Source organism: Acanthochromis polyacanthus, chromosome 1, assembly GCF_021347895.1.
Source record: "Acanthochromis polyacanthus isolate Apoly-LR-REF ecotype Palm Island chromosome 1, KAUST_Apoly_ChrSc, whole genome shotgun sequence".
NCBI lineage: Eukaryota > Metazoa > Chordata > Actinopteri > Pomacentridae > Acanthochromis > Acanthochromis polyacanthus.
The window spans coordinates 4,981,584-5,001,801 of NC_067113.1; the positions used below are offsets into that span (position 1 = coordinate 4,981,584).

The window sequence follows — 20,218 nt, forward strand, 5'->3', positions numbered from 1 at the left end:
GAGAAGCATCTGATGACATCAATAATCCTGACTTTGTCCCGTCTATCTCTTCTTATTCATCCCAGTCAGACAAAGAAGGCGATGCCAAATTGGAGCGGTAAATATTCTGATTTTCTTGTGTTGCTTCTCTGATAGAACTGTATGTTCCACGTAGTGTGATCATTAGTAAAAATAAATAGGAAGGTGATGTTTTAATATATTTGAAATAACTCTGGTTAATGAAATAACATTACTGTACATCTTTGAATGAACCTCATGGAAACGTGAAAGTCAGATTTGAAATGATAAAGTAATCCTGTGCGTAAAAGTAGCTGCCTTCTTTGCAATTGATTACTCTCTTCTGTGCATTTCAGATATAAGAGAAAAAGACGAAGAGATGAAGCCTCCAGAAGATGTCCACACAATGATCAATCTACACCTATTTCCCCAGCAAATGATAGTGGAATGGGCCCTGATCAATCTACGCCCACTCCACCTGTGAATGACTGTGAAATGGCGCCAAATGCTGATCTTTGTAATGGTATGAACTCTGAACACTCTTCATAACCAAAACAGTACCATCATTAAGAAAAAAAAAAGTAAATCAAAACTATGTGCCTTTCTTTGTTTTTAATGTTAATATGATAATCGTTTTAGACTGGGACGGTTACTTAACATTTATCAGGCTGCCCTAATTGTTTAGCAAAGTCTGAATTATCTCCAGGAAGGTAATTATGAATTAGATTTGGGGGAAAAAAAATAGTGACATATGTTTTCTTATTATTAACTTTACAGAAGCTACAGTCCCAAAGGCCAACCATGAGGACCTCAAACAGAAATACCACCAACTGAATATCGAGTGTGACAACCTGTGTGCAGAAAACAACCATCTAAGAGCTGAGAATTATTAAATTAAATTTTTTATGAATTTTTATGGCATCTAACTTAACAGGTATATAACATAGGCACTCAGTAACCAGTGAAAAGTAAAAGTACAGGCATCAAATTAAAATTTCACTGTTTTGAATACTTTCTACTTCACCACATTTACTTTGAATATTATTAATGTGGTAAGAAAGTCTTCATAAAATTTACCTAAGTGTAAGTTCTTAAAGTTTGTACTTTTTATCTGTGCTTTTACTTTACTTTCCACCACTCCCAATAAGAATGACAGTCAGTTATTCAGATATGTTTTTATTTCTGTTTTATATGTTGAACCTAAGTGCAAACTTTCAATAGTTAAACAGAACTGGTCCTACAAATAAAGCTTGTTTAAGTGCATACTCCAGCTCTTTTCACTTACACTTAGCACAATACCATTGTTTCACCTTTCTTTTTACCTTTGCACATTCATAGTGGAAATGCTTATTGCACTTTGCACAGGTAATGATCTTTCCAAATTCTGGTCTTTCACAGTGAGGGCAGACCATCGGTGCTTGTTGTTGCTGGTCCATGCTGCGTGTTAACAGCTCAGGCAGAATATTTTGTTTAAAGAACTGTTCAGCAATAGGGAGGGCTGTGGAAAGGAATGGATCATCTCTGGCAACACGAGTGATGATTAGATCTTGCTGTGTCCACATCACAAAGTCGCAGTACTGTACCTCACATACAAACGTGAAGTTGTACTTGATGGTAGTACTTGTGGTTCTTTTTGAGACAGAATGATTGGTCTAAGCAAAAATCTTTGGGCACTTGATCTCTACAGTTCCTCTACCGCAGCAACCACAGTTCACCACTCCATCTGGTGATGCTCCAAGATGTGGATGGTCTGGATGGACAACTAGACCACAGAGTTCAACATTAAAGTTGTGATGATGTGCTTTCATTGCCTCAGCATAACATTTTCTTGCAGTGCATTCATTGTTTCTTCCCCACTTTATTGCATTTACATGAGATAAGTCTTTGTTGTCATATTGCATCATCTGTTTGAGTAAGTTGGTTTTAGCTGTTTCAGTTTTAACAGTACAAACACGATATAGGGTGGTGCTAGTAATTCGTCCTAATCTGTGTGTTTGCCAAGCCTGTGATTGGGCTTGTTTTTTAGTAATTGATTCAAGGTTTGCACACTTTACCTGTGTTATCTCCCTTCTAAGCCTGGAAAATATAGCCTCACTTTTTTCTAGTAATTCAGTTGAGAGAGGCCTCTCAGATTTGCATCATACAGAGCTGCAAGTGGCTCCAATGGGTCTTCATTCTCTTTGTCCGAATCTGATGCGGTGTCTGTGTCACTGCAGTCCAGGCTAGTGAGAACAGCTGCCTTGGGTTCCAGAAGTTTCAGCTTCTTCATGTCTTCATCTCTGAAATCACACAGAAGAGAAGGTACACCCCAATGAAACCAAATGTTATGAGAGGAGTACTACCATATCAATAATACACTATTATTTTACAATTTTGATAATAGAATTTGATATTTTTAACAACTATTTGAAGCCCTTATGAAAGTTCTTACTCCTGGTGATGGCTGCACTAATTTATGGCTATGATAAACTTCATACCTTTGACATTGTTGTTGATCTCGTGGCGTTTTCTTCTCACAGGTAGCAGTAAGCCGGTATGCGTCCACTTAGGTCTTTTGACACAGATTTCACTCAGTCTGGCTGCCTTTACCTCTTTTCTGGAGGCCAGAAGCCATTGGTTGGTCCCTGATGTACAAGCCACTTCAGTCTTTCCATATCTGACCCACAACTCAACCTTAAGCATTAGAGCTGCTGTGTGCCTACAGCATGACCCCAAACTGAGGAAAAGAAACACAGGAAAAAATTTCACACAAATTGATTAGAACAATAATAAAGAGAGAAAGCATTATGCCACTTTGCACCACTGTAGCAATGATCATAAAAATGTTTTCAATAATGAAAGAGACTGAGTAACAGAGGTGGTTGAGTAGTAAAAATATTGACTTCAGTAAGAGTAGTGGTACTTTGAAATTATTTTACTGAAGTAGAAGTAAACAGTAGCAACCTAAAATATTATTCAAAGTATAAAAAGCCCTCAAAGGAAATTTACATTTCACATTTGTACTGCGAGTAATGAGCCTGTGATTGAGTATACATTTTTAATTTATAAATCAGTGGGGTTATAGGAATGTTATGTTATGAGGAAAACAAAACATGGTATAAAATAAATAAGTAAAATATTTTATTGTGACAATAAATAACAAAAAAAAACTTATTTTGAAGATTGTGGTGCAAAGAAAAACAAACATGACCTGCCTAATCTGTAAAATTTAGCTTCAGCCACAACATATTTATTCACAGTAAAACATTTTTAAGTAAGAGTACAAAACTTCAGTGTAATATTATTGACTAGATGTAAAAAGCACTGTATGGTAAAGCGACTGAGTATTTTCCTCAACAATTAACTCAAGTATATAACAATTTACTAGTAGCAACTACCCACCTCTGCTCTCAAAGTGATAAAAGTTAGCAGATAATGTCTGTATTGTTATCAGAGTATTCAGTATTACCTACCCAGCCATGCAGGTGCAGTTCGCGGTTAGAATGCTGTTCTTTTTGTTTACAATCACCCACACCTTGTACATCTCTGTCCTCTTTCCTTGTCTTTGACTTGGTAGCACCTCTGTTTTCAGAGCCACAAAGTTTTCTAGGTTGTAGTCATGTAATAAAATATCCTGCACATGGTTGTCCATTACATAGCTGTATGCATCCAGTGTTTGGTAGGATTTCAGGCTTTCCCAGGAATAGAGACTCGGAGTCTCAATCAGGTAAGACTGGATGTCTGGCCACTGACGTTTGGGCCATTTTTTTTGTTATTTATCCAGGCAGCAGCTTGCAAGGCATATGGGTCATTAAGGCGTATACCGCTTACTAATGTCAATTTAGTTGAATAACTTACTTTATCACTTGGCGATAAACTGTTGTAGTATGCCGACAACATCACTAGCTAAAATTAAAACCGCTAACGTGGCTGAAAACTGTGTTGACAGCCGACTTGACAATTTAAAGGGCCCGCCTTTCTGCAGCCGTGATGCGCGTGCATCCTCTCGTGTTTGTAAACAACAAATCCCTCTATTCTTTATGCTGCTTTGTGTGTGTACCAGGTTGAAAATGAAGAGATTGGAAAACAGTAGTTCTAAAAATAATTTATTTTAGATGATTGATTTTTACAGTGAAGTATAACTGTCACACAATCAGGACCGGACTTGAGCAGAGAACTACCACCAAGGCCAAGATGCAGTTTCTATGAATGATTTATTGCAGGGAGAGAAGATCTGGTGGACGGGGAGCCGGAGTCTTGTCAGGGGAGGATGAGGAGTGGTGCCGGGTGGGCGACGTTCCTACCGGGGATCGGTGGCGGCTGGTTCGGGGAGGGGAGACAGAGTGCGGCGCCGGGCGGTCTGAGGATCCCTGGTGGCAGGAGTAAGGCAGGGAATGAGGGTTGGGCTGTAGACAGGGCGGACTGGAGAACTCAGACGCTGAGAGATGATTTCGGGGAATGACTGGGTCCAGGAGGGAAACCGGGGAGAAGGAGATGGCAGGAGTCTGAGCAGCGGGTTGTGTATGTCGAGTCTATCGATCTGGCAGAGTGTTGCTGGAAGAGCCGGAGTTTTATGGTCGGTGTGTAATCAGGAGAATGCTTGTCAGCTGCTCAGACTCTGCCGGAGGTGACTGATTGCATGACCGGTTTCAGCTGCTTCTCGTCAGCTCTGCTGACAGGAGAGGGAGAAAAGGCATGGAGAGAGTGAGAGCACTTCAAATTGCAGTGTATGAGGGAAGGGTCCTGACAATAACAGAGGACGTCTTTGGGATAATGTAAATTATTCTGCACACATACATTTCTCTGTCGTTGAAACCAGCGTAAGTGCCAGTTGGAGAGGGGTACTTGTTTCTTATAGCCACAACAATGCAGCACTCTCCTATTCCCACGACCAAGACGCTCTCCTCTGAGTGCCCACTCCAGCACTACACAGTAAGCCACGAGTCTGCATTGGCTGGAGAAGAGGAATAATCAATTTTATATGTGAAAAGTATGACAAAATAACAGTAATTGCGCACACCGGAGACCTTTCGCAGTAAATAAAGTACACAAATGTAAATGGTCACATATAGGCTACTCACTCAATAGATAAATGGCCATTTTCTCCCTGTGGTCTTGGCCGCCTCTTCCAGTTGATTTTGGGAACATGGAAGAAGGTCTCCAGCACGGCCCTGTTGATCAAGGGGGGAAATTCTCTGACGAAGTCAGACAGCGTGTACCATCCAGTGGGTAACCCCCACTCACAGCTTGCTGCAGCAAGTCTCATTCCCTGCAGCAAAGGCATTCCTCTTCTGTAGGCATAGGTACGCAGCACCCACAGAGACACCACCAGTTTCCCGAGGTTCGCAGCCTTGCTTCAGCTGGTTCCGTGCTCTCTGCTTGTTGACCAACTGTTTCTGTCCTTGCCCGTTCTCAATATCTTGAAGTTCTTCGTCCGTGTATTCGACTCAAATAAATACGGTCAGCCATCAAAATGAAATTCAGTTTCTTCCACGTCCTGCTCATCGGTCAAAAACTCAGCCATAACTTGAAAATAAATAAATAAATAAAATAAACTTAGGTAATCCAACACAAAATCACTCCACTCGTCTCTCTCCTCGTCTCCTGAGGCAAACAGCTGTTTCCCCCACCGGGCACGAGCTACCGCGCGATTTCGGAACGAGATTTTGGTACAGACCACAACAAATAGCGATCGCCAAGTAATGTGGAGGTTTTCGTTCACTTCTCATCTCTAGTATGTTGTGGGACACTCGTTGAGACGATCCGAGCCGGTCAGTTGTGGGGAAAAAAAGCACATTAGGGCAGACTTTGACGCGGGGGGGCCTCTTGCCCCATACTTTCGCTAGCTGAGCTTGCGAAGCCCCTGCCTGGCTGAATACTGGAGCTATGTCGAAAATTCATTTCTCCATCACTCACATGTATGAATTACATATGAAAAACTGATTAACACAGATTTAAATTTGGCTTTGTTTCACACAATGATATGTAGATCGAATTACATAATTAACAGGTTGCCTGTAAGAGATAGATTTTATATAAAATCCATTTTTCACAGTATACATTACCACCATTGAGTGAGTGAGTTTTCCTAAAGGGGAACTTGGTTTTTTTTTCAACCTGGGGTCTAAGATATTATTCCAAGAATCTAAACAATTTTAACAAATTGTCTTCTTAATTATCTTCATATATTATACTGGTAGTTTTATGTCATTTCTTTTCAGGTTTTCTTTCAGATATGTGTATCCTTACTGCTTTAAAAAACCTGTCTCCTTTGTGGTAAATCATTCATTCAATCATTCAATAAAGTAATCTGTCTGTATGAATGTATGTATTGCATTACAACATCTGCATAAAACCTTTTCAAATGTTTTATTGTATTTCTGTACAATATGAACTATTGACATAATAACAAGACCAATGACAACAAGAACAATTACAATAACAGGCAGCATGGTGGTGCAGCAGGTAGTGGACATGTCTCACAACAAGAAGGTACCCAGTTTGGTCTGGCATGTTCTTCCCGTGCATGCATGGGTTCTCTTTGGGCACTCCGGATTCCTCCCACAGACCAAAAATTAGGTTAATTGGTGACTCTAAGTTGTCCTTAAGTATGAGTGTGAGTATGAATGGCTGTCTGTTTCTCTATGTTGCCCTGCAATCAGCTAGCTGGTTCAGGGTGTACCGTGCCTCTCGCCCAGAGATGGCTGGGATGGGCTCCAGCCCCACCGTGTGTGTGTGTGTGTGTGTGTGTTCTTGTACTTGCTACATGGTGAGTACCATTTTCTGCATTTAACTATCAAATGAGGACATTTTTACAAAGTGAGGACATTTTGGCCGGTCCTCACTTTGAAACAGCCATGTTTGAGGGTGAACACTTGCTTTTAGAGAACAGGTATGAATTGAGGTTTGGTTAGGGTTAGGGTAAGGATTAAGTTTAGGCAATCAGTTGTGATGGTTAAGGTTAGGGTAAGGCTCTAGGAAATGCATTACGCCTATGGATGTCCTCACTAAGATAGAAGTACAAACATGTGTATGTGTGTGTGTGTGTGTGTGTGTGTGTGCATTAGCAGGGGTGTGTTCATTGGTGTGCATGAGTGAAGGCACGTATGTGTTTTAACTCTTGGTGTTCTTCTTAGCCACCCACTGTAGAGGCCGCGTCTTCCCACTGCAAAATACATAAAAAAGGTTCAATGACAACATGATGATAGAAGACAATGAGCTACAGTGGGCACCAGTTTGTACCCCATACTCATGTTTACTGTAAGTTACCTTTGGTAAAAGTTTGACTTAGGTATTTATATGTACTCTCTGTGTATGCTAGCAGTTTAAAATTGGTTAATATAAATAAACAACATAAAAGCATTTGAAAATAAAAACCTTAAAACCACCATTTCATGAGTACTAAAACTTTGACAATTTATTTGTAAATAAAAAGAAATTATACATGCCACATTGAGAAGGGTTCCCACTCAACCAACTCCATTTGGTTCCCCTAAAAATATGTGAAGAATGTTTAGTACCATAAGCAATTACACTGTCAGAGGACTTTAAAACTGTGGTGCAATGAAATCCACTAAATACACCCAGTCTATATTTACATTAAAATTCAACTTCAAATAATGACAAAAGACAACCTTTTTCATTTTGGTCTTTACTACTTGCTTCACCGGGTAAAACTGGTCCTTTCCCTCGACCAAATTGCTGCATTCTGAAAGAGCAAAAAGTGTACACTTACAGTTTTTGCTAAACACTGCACAACAAAGAGAGTTTAATGCACATTTTTTTGCAAAGCAAGTTATTGTAATGTTCTCCTCTTTGGCCTTCCAAATTATAAAATAAACTGCAGTTGACTGAAAGTGCAGAACTATGGGTGCCAACAAATACTAGAAGAATAAAAAGGCACACTTTACACACCTGTGACTTCTCTTATTGATTTTACAATTATTACATTAGTTTTTAAGGCACTGCACAACCTTGCACCGGATGGCCTCTCAGAGATGCATTTAGTTTACAAACCAGGACAGCGGCCCTCAAGCTTCTCTCTTTTAGCTTAACAGATCAGATCAAAATTGTTGGTGGTACTTCATTTCACTGTGATGCTCTGAAACAGTGTACACGCATGCATACTTTTCAACAAAAACTAAAAATCAATGAATCAGTCAAGATTTTGACTGCACTCAGAGAGTGCAGACCTCCGCCAACGATAGAGAGGAAAACGGGAAAGATACTGGTCAACTCGTGCGTACGTATGCAAACTTGTGTGTATTGAGTGAATGTAAAATCAGTGTTTTATTATTTATTTATGGTGATCAAACATGGATTTATAAACCACTGGCAGTTGCTGAATTGTCGTCCCTAACCCTAACCCTTGCATACGCACAAGTTTGAATACGCACGAGTTGACCAGGTACCAACAGGAAACCCATGCAGTAAAGGATCATGAGCTGGAATTGAAGGTCTGAGCCTTGATTTAACAGCTTCTCTCTCACATGAGGTGAGTTAGTGGCAAATACGATCCTATCACGCACCATCTCTTCACAAGTAGCTTTAGCTCAGTAACGAAATGCTCAAAAGACTCCCCGTCACCTTGCAGTCTGTCATTGAACTCGTACCTTGCAAAAATCGTGTTAGTTTTAGGCATGAGGTACTCTTCAAAGCGTCCGTAATAAGTGTCTAGCTTATTAGCTTCATCTGTGGTCAATGTCCAAGTGTTAAAAATATCACGGCCTCTTTCTCCTACCCACAAAAGCAAGTAGCTGCATTGGGTCGCTTCCTCCTTTCCCTTTAGCGGTTCAGAAAACATGAGCTTTACGTGCTGCATGAATGTCCATGCATTGGGAAGGTTTGCCGAATCCCAATCCATCTGGGGTGTAGACACTCCTGATGGATCCATCATTAACTCCTTTCTTTAGAAGCGTACGGTCTGATGAGTCTCTGACACCATGTAATGTTGTGGTTTGCATGAAATAAGACGGGTTATTGAAGATTCTATCGGAGCTTTATTTGCTGCTCTGCCGCTCACATTGACCTTCATTATAACTGAGGTAAACAACACATCCCAGCATGCATTGCTACTCCCACTTGAACTCTGGTGAGTGATAAGGGACAAAATACTAGTACGCATTGGGAATACGACACATACTAAAAAAACATACAAAAAAACAGAATCCAGGATCCTTTTCAGATTGCCACCAAAATTAAATCAGCTCTTCCTCTTACCATAGTCTACATCCCCTCAAAATTTCATCTGAATCTGCCCAGGCGTTTTGAGTTATCTTGCTAACAGACGGACATACAAACGCCGGGTGTCACATAACCTCCTTGGCGGACAAAAACAACTACAATGCAAATTGGATACATACACTCTTTATAGTGTTTATTTATGTCGTATTTATATTTCACTACAACATACCCTGGTTCTTTTTTGCTACGGTGTGCACAACACTGGTGGAGGGCTGTATTTCAGGAGGCGTGGCAGGGACATGGATGCCAGGATAGGAGGAAGGTTTGATAGCAGGAGGGCAGGATGACGGTGGAGGCTGGATGACCGAGGTGGTGTAGGAGTGGATGGCAGCAGTGGGCTGGACAGAGGAGGTCGAGAGGTGGATGGCAGTGCCAGTGGAGGGCTGTATGGTTGAGGCGGAGGAGGACTGCTGGTTCATCCAACCTCAATGAAACAAAAAGACAAAATGATTAGAGTAAGGCTGTTTTGTTCAGTGTGCTAAAATGGTTATTTGAGATATTTAACTGGATAGACTTAATGTTAACAGATGACAATTTCTTCTCATTAAAATGTATTTCATCTGGAGTTAAACTGTCAAATTATGAACACGTGATATCAACTACATTTCATTAAATGTTGATAAGTATTAAGATTAGGCTGAGCTATACGTTGAAATTATAAATGACTGCAAATAGACAGGCTTACCAGTGACCAGCACCTCATAAGGCCTTCATTCAGTCAAGGCACTTACACACGTGGACAAAATTGTTGGTACCCCTCAGTTAAAGAAGGAAAAACCCACAATTCTCACTGAAATCACTTGAAACTCACAAAAGTAACAATAAATAAAAATTTATTGAAAATTAAATAATCAAAATCAGCCATCACTTTTGAATTGTTGATTAACATAATTATTTAAAAAAACAAGCTAATGAAATAGGGCTGGACAAAATGATGGTACCCATAACTTAATATTTTGTTGCACAACCTTTTGAGGCAATCACTGCAATTAAACGATTTCTGTATTTGTCAATGAGCGTTCTGCAGCTGTCAACAGGTATTTTGGCCCACTCCTCATGAGCAAACAGCTCCAGTTGTCTCAGGTTTGATGGGTGTCTTCTCCAAATGGCATGTTTCAGCTCCTTCCACATATGTTCAATGGGATTCAGATCTGGGCTCATAGAAGGCCACTTTAGAATAGTCCAACGCTTTTCTCTCAGCCATTCTTGGGTGTTTTTGGCTGTGTGTTTTGGATCGTTGTCCTGTTGGAAGACCCATGACCTGCGACTGAGACCAAGCTTTCTGACACTAGGCAGCACATTTCTCTCCAGAATGCCTTGATAGTCTTCAGATTTCATCGTACCTTGCACACTTTCAAGACACCCTGTGCCAGATGCAGCAAAGCAGCCCCAAAACATTACTGAGCCTCCTCCATGTTTCACCGTAGGGACAGTGTTCTTTTCTTCGTATGCTTGGTTTTTGAGTCTATGAACATAGAGTTGATGTGCCTTACCAAAAAGCTCCAGTTTGGTCTCATCTGTCCAAAGGACATTCTCCCAGAAGCTTTGTGGCTTGTCAACATGCATTTTTGCAAATTCCAGTCTGGCTTTTTTATGAGTTTTATTCAGCAGTGGTGTCCTCCTTGGTCGTCTCCCATGAAGTCCACTTTGGCTCAAACAATGACAAATGGTGCGATCTGACACTGATGTACCTTGGCCTTGGAGTTCACCTTTAATTTCTTTGGAGGTTGCTCTGGGCTCTTTGGATACAATTCCAACGATCCGTCTCTTCAATTTGTCATCAATTTTCCTCTTGCGGCCACGTCCAGGGAGGTTGGCTACTGTCCCGTGGGTCTTGAACTTCTGAATAATATGAGCCACTGTTGTCACAGGAACTTCAAGCTGTTTAGAGATGGTCTTATAGCCTTTACCTTTAAGATGTTTGTCTATCATTTTTTTTCGGATGTCCTGGGACAATTCTCTCCTTCGCTTTCTGTTGTCCATGTTCAGTGTGGTACACACCTTTTCACCAAACAGCAGGGTGACTACTTGTCTCCCTTTAAATAGGCAGACTGACTGATTGAGTTTGGAAACACCTGTGATGTCAATTAAATGACACACCTGAGTTAATCATGTCACTCTGGTCAAATAGTTTTCAATCTTTTATAGAGGTACCATCATTTTTGTCCAGGCCTGTTTCATTAGTTTGTTTTTTAAATAATTATGTTAATCAACAATTCAAAAGTAATGGCTGTTTTTGATTATTTAATTTTCAATAAATTTTTATTTATTGTTACTTTTGTGAGTTTCAAGTGATTTCAGTGAGAATTGTGGGTTTTTCCTTCTTTAACTGAGGGGTACCAACAATTTTGTCCACGTGTGTAGCAGCCTGATCTGTCAGCTTCCACTTGGGGTGCACGACCAGTGTATGCCAAGTGGCAGGCTTTTTGCCTGGTTTGGCAACAAACACCACAGCTCTGTGTCCCAGCGTGTGCAATTTTTCCAGCTAAAAAAGTCATATAATCACCAATTACTTGTGAAATTCAATTACAGATGTTAAACACATATCAACACAGATGCCTCATCCATAACATGTGAGGTGGTCTTGTTTTGTTGTTGTTTTTTCAACCAGCTTTCTTTCTTGGCCTCAAATGTTTGGAGCTTTTTTGCCAGCCTTTGCTTCCTTGGCTGAACTGTCTGGCAAGACTTGCAGGTCTTGGTGGCTACAGCAATCACTGCTTTGCAGTTGATGCAGAGGGTTGTTGTAGAGCCTCGAGGCATCATGAACTGAATGGGGAAAAAAACAAACAAACAAAAAACCCAACTTGATTTGTACCAGTGACAAGGACAAAAACACTATCATAAGTGAGCAGCTTGTGTCATTTCTGGTCTCAAGTGGAGTCAGGCTGAGGCTCAAAGGATTGACCTGGAGATACTGGGAATTTGCCTAAGTCTACAGCGAAAAGAAAAAAAAAACATAAAGTCCAATAAAATTGTTGACATGTAACTTTGCTGTTTACACTGGGATACTGCAGGAATTCAGTAAATTGCATATTTGTAACATATAATCAATATATCAGTGCAGGTATGAGCACTTGTGTGAGAAAAACAGATACTAGCACATGCCCATGCATAATCTACTGAGCTTGGTCATTTTATATTTTAATTCAATTGGCCTTCTTATGAATTGATGCTTTATAGAATATAGATGCTGTTAATAGATTTACATGTCAGTGAAAAGATGCAAATTAACTTTTCAAAAACTAGTGTTCAGTTACATTTTATTGTTCACTGTACCTGTATATAATATGAAATAAAAGTAATCTAAAATGTGGTTTACTCTCCAATACGAAAACCCCCAAATTCGTTTCACTTTTACTATACTGATATGATAATCCTTTATAATTATTGATTTAAGAATTAGTCAGAAATCCATTTGATCAACATATTCAGTTAAATTGGCTGCCTTTTCTCCGTTTTAGAGTAGTACCCTATTCAGAAGCGACTTTTAAAAATGAAGTCATGTTATTTAATGTTATTATTACTTAATTTGATCAGTTTGAATAGCCTAGGATATCTGGGAAATTTGTCAGGTCCAGTCTGCAACTCACAGCTTACTAGAATGTAAGCAAGCACATACAGGTTACAACATTGACTTAAGTGAGGTAGATGGCGATCAGTACAACTCTAATTATTATGATTACTACAAAGATAGTATCAGAATTTTAAGAAACACGGAAGTGATCGCTGTAGGGGATGGCAAACAAAGATCCAAATGGTAAATGGTTGTATTTATATAGTGCTTTACATGATACATGACATTCACGGCAGACGCTGCCATGCAAGGTGCTAACCACGACCCATCAGGAGCAATTAGGGGTTCGGTGTCTTGCTCAGGGACACCTCGACATGAGCTCAACGGGCCAAGGATCGAACCGGCAACCTTCCAGTTACAAGATGGCCACTCTACCCACTGAGCCATGCCCCCGCATGCATAATACAAACATGATACAAACATACATAATATCCGTGCTCATTCGGATGTTCATATATTGTTTGCTTGTGTGTTAATTCCTTACCATTAAGACTCTCCTGTCGTGCAAAGCACGCTGAAGGGATGCTTCGTCAGCTGAACTCTGAACTCTCTGCCTCTGGGATTCTGGGAAGGCCACCGCCCCCAGCAGCACACGTACACACATATCAAGCTTTGAGCGCCTTTCTCATACACTTTTGTTTGATCTACAATCCCCAAATTTGTTCCAGTTGTGTATAAGATCACACACTGTCACATAAAACAGTCCAAACTGTGAATTTTAACCACCTTCACAGCTAAGAGCACAATATGTTTAGCATTTTTTTTCAAGGTTTCTGTCAGGAGTACCTGATATTTCTGCAAGTTGGGTGTATATCAGATTAAGCATGGAGATGTTATCAGATAATAAGGATGATGACAATAAGACCAAATCATTGAATATATTAACTCTGTCTATACAATAGCCTAATCATATATCAGGAAATGAGCCTGCTGATGAAATAGCAGGTCATGCCCTGTTCATTAACACCTACAAAAATGAGTCAAAAGTGGGCTTTAAATGTGTCCAATATATATATATATATATATATATATATATATATAACTATATATAAATGTATGTATATATAAACTTTTTTTCTTGGACTTGGAATAGGATTGGTGTCAGACACACCTTTAAAGGAGCCTCAAAAGACTCACTTCACCCTTTGAGGCCTACCTGAGCCATGAAGCCTGTTGGCCACATTGACCTTGTTGCTCTTTTGCTCTCATTACATTACTACAGTAGATACAGACCTGAAACTTGAACTGTGGGGCCTTTGAAAATTGTAAAATCATAATCTGGTGGAATAATTTTATAAGCCCCTCCCAAACAGGAAGTAGCTTCAGGGAGGAGGTGAGGTTTCAAAATTCTGAATATTGGTTTCTGGCAAGGTTGTGAATGCATCCCAGAAATCTCATCCTATTTGGAACAAATTTGACCAAGTTATGATGCTTCACATGCAGTCTTAATTGGACATTGCCACACCCTGTATGGGCAGCAGAAAGGACTTAGGGAGGTCAAACCACCACAGATGTGATCCTTGAGGAGAACAGAACAACATACTAAAATTTCAACTTCCTAGGCTATAAGAAAAAAAAAACCCTTTGTGAAACTGGGGAAAATCAGGGTCTGTGACCTGTGCGCTCTTAGAGCCTTTTTGAGCAGTAATGAGGATCAATTCCAGGTTCTGATATTTCTACTCGGGCTACATACACCAAATTTTACACACATTATATAATCCCCAAGAGTAGCACGTGCTGTGAATTTCAGTCATCTAAGTGCTAAGGGGCCTAAGCACTGTCCTTGAGAAATTACTAACCCCAACCCTGAGTGGCTCCTCCAAGCCTGGCCTTGTGTCCCTGGTTTTCATTTGAGCTAGAGCCACCAAAAGTTACACCAAAGATCAGTGTCAGAAGGAGGACTGGTTCTGAAATTTTCAGCCATCTAGAAGTTACAGAGCTGCAACATAAGCCCAAAAGACTGCAGCAAATTTTTGTAATGGAAGTTCACTGTCATTTCTGCCATATCTCTTCCAACATGTATGGAGGGGACTTGAAGCTTGTTATAGGTGTAGCACAGCCTTGTCACCAATATCGGTTTCAAGTATTGAAAACATTTCAAGTGTTAAGGTAGTTGTCCATGAGGATTATCTGGGCCCTCATTTGAGTTTATGGGCCCCAGGGCATTTTTGAAAAAAATAACTTTATGTAAATAAGTTGAAACTTAATGTTTGTTCTGGGCATCATTTTCTAAAATCACTTCGAATTTCAGCCACCCATAACTTTTATAGCTTGTAGGCACCTGCCACATGTGGGCTCCGATGACAGAATCAGCACCCAGCTGCTTCCTGTTGGGTAACACCACATTGGCTATTGCAATATAGCTTAAGATTTTTATTTGCATTTATATATATTTATTAATACACATGCACACACATATAGTATCTGCATTTTTTTTACTTTTTGATAGAGCAAAGAGGCTGGAGTTATTAAATAGTAAGCTCATACACCCCAACCGTTGCTCATACCGGACCTGCCTTGCACACCATTTCTTCTTAAGTGAAGTGCCTTCAACACAGGTGCAAGTACTATTAAGTGTTTTGGGTGAGGTTATGTGAAAAGCCCTTTCAAAGTAACCAGTCATGCATCAACATTTTGATATAATGACTCTCATAATTTACATCAACGGCATCAATATCTGATTGGCCAAATACAGTGAATTTATCAATTTAAAATGGTGCAGAAAATAAATACACAGAATATCAAATTGCAAGGAATTTATTTTTCATATTCCTCAATCATCAAAGTACAGTCTCAATATAAGATTTTTCTATACAGGCATCAGTATTTCAGTCTTGGTCAACCCTACAAAGTGTGTGTTAACAATGCTTCCACTTGCTGAAACATTGTAGGAAAAAAGTCAGCTGGGGCTCTGGCAAAGACCAGCTAGAGGGCACTGGAATGTCTGTATATGCATGCATCTTTGGGTGCTGGGGTGACTGCTCTAAGAGTAGGTCAAAGTTCTTCATCAGTGGAGGAGCTACTCTCCAAATTTTTCTCATCGCCAGTGGAGGAGTCATCCAGAGATGAGGCTTGCAATCCCAAAATATGTTGGTTTGTTGTACGAGCAGCACCCTGCTGAGCTTGAACTGTAGACAATCTCCTCCTCAGCAGAAAGAGTAGCCCCTCACGTCCTCTCTCCGTCAATGCCTCAGTGCTGCCTGACAATGACATTAAAAAGGAAAAGCAAATGTTACAAGCTCTGGACATCCATGCAAATTGTGAAAAAAAAATAAATAAATAACTTGCTATGCAGGGTGATCCCCTCAGAAAGCTGTGAGGAAAGCTCTTCCATCATTCCAATCACACTCCTCAAGTACTCCCAGTGCTGCTTGATTTCACGAACCACAATAACCTCTTCTTTCAGTCTGGTCAGCAGCATTACCTTGTCATAAAGCCCTTTTTTCTTAATCATATCGCCATGACCTGCAATTCACATTAAGTTTTGTTTTAGATTAGGTTGAATTTTATTAATCCCTTTGGGAAACTCCCTCAGGGATATTTTATCAGTCATCTTACATTTCTCCAAGAAAGCTGTGCAAATTTTTCATCAGTGCCTTTTAACGTATAGTTTTATACAAATTTGGGGCTTTCAATACACTTCTAATCTCAGCTCCCATGATGCTATCCTACTTCAGAGGGACAACAATTTCATTACGACAGTGAGGCATATATCTGCAACTCAACCCAACATAAGTTCATTCACTATTTAATAGAAAAAAGGAGGTACTTTGTCTCCATGGTTTGTGTAATCCAGTAAGAGCGATATCCCAAATCTTTGCAACACCAGCAAAAGTTGCCGATTGGGATATCCAAATCCTTTCGCTGGAATTTGAGTGAGCGAACAGTTCTATACAATTGTGTTTTAAATACTTACATTCCCAAGGCCAGGAATAATTTTCCCCAGCCAAGAGCTCACTGGGAGAGGGCAGTTTGTCAGCGTCCCCCATAACGGCATTGTATTTTGTGATACAATGCTAAGGCTAAGGCTTTCTTCTCTGCAGCAATCTTTTTCCTTAGCTGATGTCTCCGCTTGTTCCCATCTAGAATGTGAAACAAAATATTTAGTGTATGTTAACCCAGTTACTGATTAACAGTCATTTAACTGAGTCTGGACAACCCAAAACTGTATTTTACTATATGTTTTTCAGGTACTAAAAACCTTTTTCAAAGTCAGGAAAAAATAAAATAAAAAGTCAGTCTTAGTTGTGGTGTTTTTGTCTCACCAGCCTGATGATATAGCTGATATTTTCTCTGCTTGATGCTTAGGTACAGTCCTTCAATGGTTTTCTCCAGGTTATTTTGATGGGGAGTTCCTTGTGATGAGAGAAGTATAAAATCCACTCACACCAACATCAGTTTACAATTTTCAATAGTTCATGAAATGAAAAAGTTTTCACAGTACCTGCAGCCCACTGCTGAACATCAGACACCCATTGCTGGACTGTGTCTTCCTGTATCGACAACTCTGCAGTCAGTTTCTTAAGCTCCTCAGTTGTCTCTGAAATCCTTTGTACAGTCTGTCAAAATCAATGTTTGAGTAACAAATCACTGAGCCAAATTTGAAAGAAAAAAAAAGTCTGTTCATGAAAAACATCGGCCTGGTCTTTACCTTGATGTATCTCTTGGTCAATGTCCGGTCAAGGTTTTCTGCCTTCCGCTTGTTCCAGCCACTGGCCTGGGGCCTCATTTATAAAGCTTGCGTACGCACAAAACGCAAAGGTTGTAATTTATAAAAACAAACTTGGCGTGAGACTGTGCGCACCGGTGTGCCAACCTTGATGCTTGATGTTTGCTTACACACAAGGTTGATGCTAGAGGTACGGACCCGTACCTGTAGCATCTGTACTAGAGGTATGGACCCGTTAAGGTCACTGAAGAGCTGGCGCCGGTTAACTACTATTTGCTGCACATTACAGGCAGTTTATATGAATGACTTTGACAGCGAACATTGTATAATTTAACCAAAAATACACCGTCTCCTCTCACACTTTAGACATTGCAGTTTTTACGCTTTTAGACGCCGTGTCTAAATTGTTTGAAGTCCAGTTCCTATTAATTAGTTTACCACGTTCAGTGGTGGAAGCGGCTGACGAACTCCATTGCAAATGTTCCCATTTAATTTCGGACGCTAATTTACAAGATAAAGGATGTCGAATATGAAACAAACACTCGTGAATGGTGAGGAGCAGCTCTTTAATTTGGCATGAATTTAAAAAACCCACAAACTCGATTTACTGTGATATTGTGAGATTTGTTTGTGGTTATGTAACTTAGCCATTCAACAGATTCCGCTAACATTAAAGTGACTGACGTGCAGTGTCTGTGTTGACAGACGTAGAAAATACGTCAGGGTTTTGTTTAGGTTGTTAATATGTAATAGTCTGTCGCTACTTTTGAAGGTAAAAAAATACTTGTAGTTTGCTGGCTGTTAGTTCCGCCATTTGTTTTGTTTGCTGTTTGTGCTTTATTAGAACAGGGTCACGTGAATAAAAAGTTTTGCTATTTTTAATAGTAGTGCTGATTTCAACCCCCAAATCGGTGTCCGTGAAAAAGTCAGATAATGATATTTATAAGACATTATGCATGATAGAAAAGAGAACAGCAGATGACTGATATGACAGGCTCGGCACGCAGATTCACCTCGAATCACGGAAGCGCCTTCATCACTCGGATTACCAAGCCGGCTCATTAATATTTATGTACGTCAGATTACCAGCCAATCACAAAGCGTGTTCATCAGCCGGCTCATTAATATTCATATCCGTCTCATTAATATTTATAGTAAGGGAAAGTGCCGTATCCGTAGGCCACAGGCTACGGGTACGGGTCCGTATCTATAGACACTACCTACACACAAAACAGGGCTAGAAAGTGGCGTAAATCACAACCTTTGCGTCGAAAGTGGCGTACGCTGTGTACGTTGTGATTTCTAAAAACAAACTTGCCGTGAGAATGTGCGCACCGGTGCGCCAACTTTGATTCTTGCTTAAACCCCATAAAGTTCAGTCAATTTTCACCTGAAATTTCTACTGAAGATGTACGGAAAGTAAACTGAATGCTGTTCTTGAACTGTTTGGAGTACAGGCATGGCTGGGGTCTCCTTTGAAAGCTGACAACCTGAATCTTCACCCAGTGCAGTCAGAATTACTCTAGGCACTACTGGCACAGAGTATTTTATGTTGGAACACACTGAATTAGGATGACTTTTATTCTCGCCTAAATTTTTTCCCTAATAAAACACCTGAAAATAAGTGTGGCAGCACTGTGAGAGCTTGAAAACACAAAAAGGCAACAGCCTGGGGTCTTACATAGTTCAGGTCAAAATTTCAGAGCAATACTACAAGAAATGAGTGTTTCACACATGTATTTGTACTGCTATGGCCCGGCGCAGTCAATTTTGGACACCCTCTGTACACCCTGGGCAAAAATGGTATATGTTTGTTTTATAGCCCGTTTTCACATTATTTTCACTCCAAAAACTCATAAAGAACTCAAAAAATCACTTCAGATGAGCTTCAGTGTGGGATCAGACACAGACTGAGAGGGGGAGAAAGACAGGCTGCAGATTCTGCCTGCAGCCGAGGTGTGAAATGTCACACAACCCCGCTGGCAGAGGCTCTATTTATATCCTGCTATTCAGCAGGCTCACTGGCTATCAGCCTTGTCAGTCAAACGTTTCCTTCGACGTGATTTGCTCAGAATTTACTGACAAAATAAGGTAGGTCCAGATCGGTCAGTCTCGGCTACGGTTGGCCGTTTAGGGCTCGTAGACAGGCCAGAGTCACTTGATTGGTTGAAACGCAGTGTAAACATAAAGGAAAGACTTCAGTCGCCATTTTGAGTCCAAGACCACATGGATCTGTGCACGCTGATGTGGGGAATATTCATTTTTGCATGTGTATTAAACTATCATGTTTTTATTGCTTTTGCATATTACTTATCATTTTAATTACTCTTTTGCTTATCAATTATAATCATCATTTTAATTACTTTTTACTTATTACTTATGATCATCATTTTATTACTTTTATTTATAATCATTTTAATTACTCTTTTGCTTAGTAATCATGTTATTACTTTTATTCATTACTTACAATCATCATTTAATTACTCTTTTACTATTACTTATAATCATTATTGTAGTTCCTAATGAATGTAGCCGTTAGCTTGACGCTCGACAATTCCACTCCTACTAATCCACAACGAAAAATTCCACAAAACGTCTTGAATCGTTTAAAGGTTTACTTAAAACAAAAAACGTTGTACAAAATTATTTCCACAGTTAATAGAAGCAGGAATCGATCCACAAAAGAGAGGTCAAAAAACTGTGTGGCTCCACTCTCCTTTAGCCTGACTGAACTGCTGTGTGTGTGACCACCTGGC

General features: G+C 40.0%; 2 long non-coding RNA genes across 2 annotated transcripts in view; one reads left to right on the forward strand and one right to left on the reverse strand.

The window, feature by feature from the left end:
- Positions 1-20,218, forward strand: part of LOC127536366 (uncharacterized) — a 104,651-nt gene that overhangs the window by 42,600 nt on the left and 41,833 nt on the right. The gene's annotated exons all lie outside the window — the stretch shown is intronic.
- Positions 4,061-5,164, reverse strand: LOC127536368 (uncharacterized). The gene is made up of 3 exons (XR_007945364.1): positions 5,058-5,164; positions 4,774-4,930; positions 4,061-4,645 (listed from the first exon to the last, which is right to left on the reverse strand). It is a non-coding gene; the product is annotated as an uncharacterized LOC127536368 (long non-coding RNA).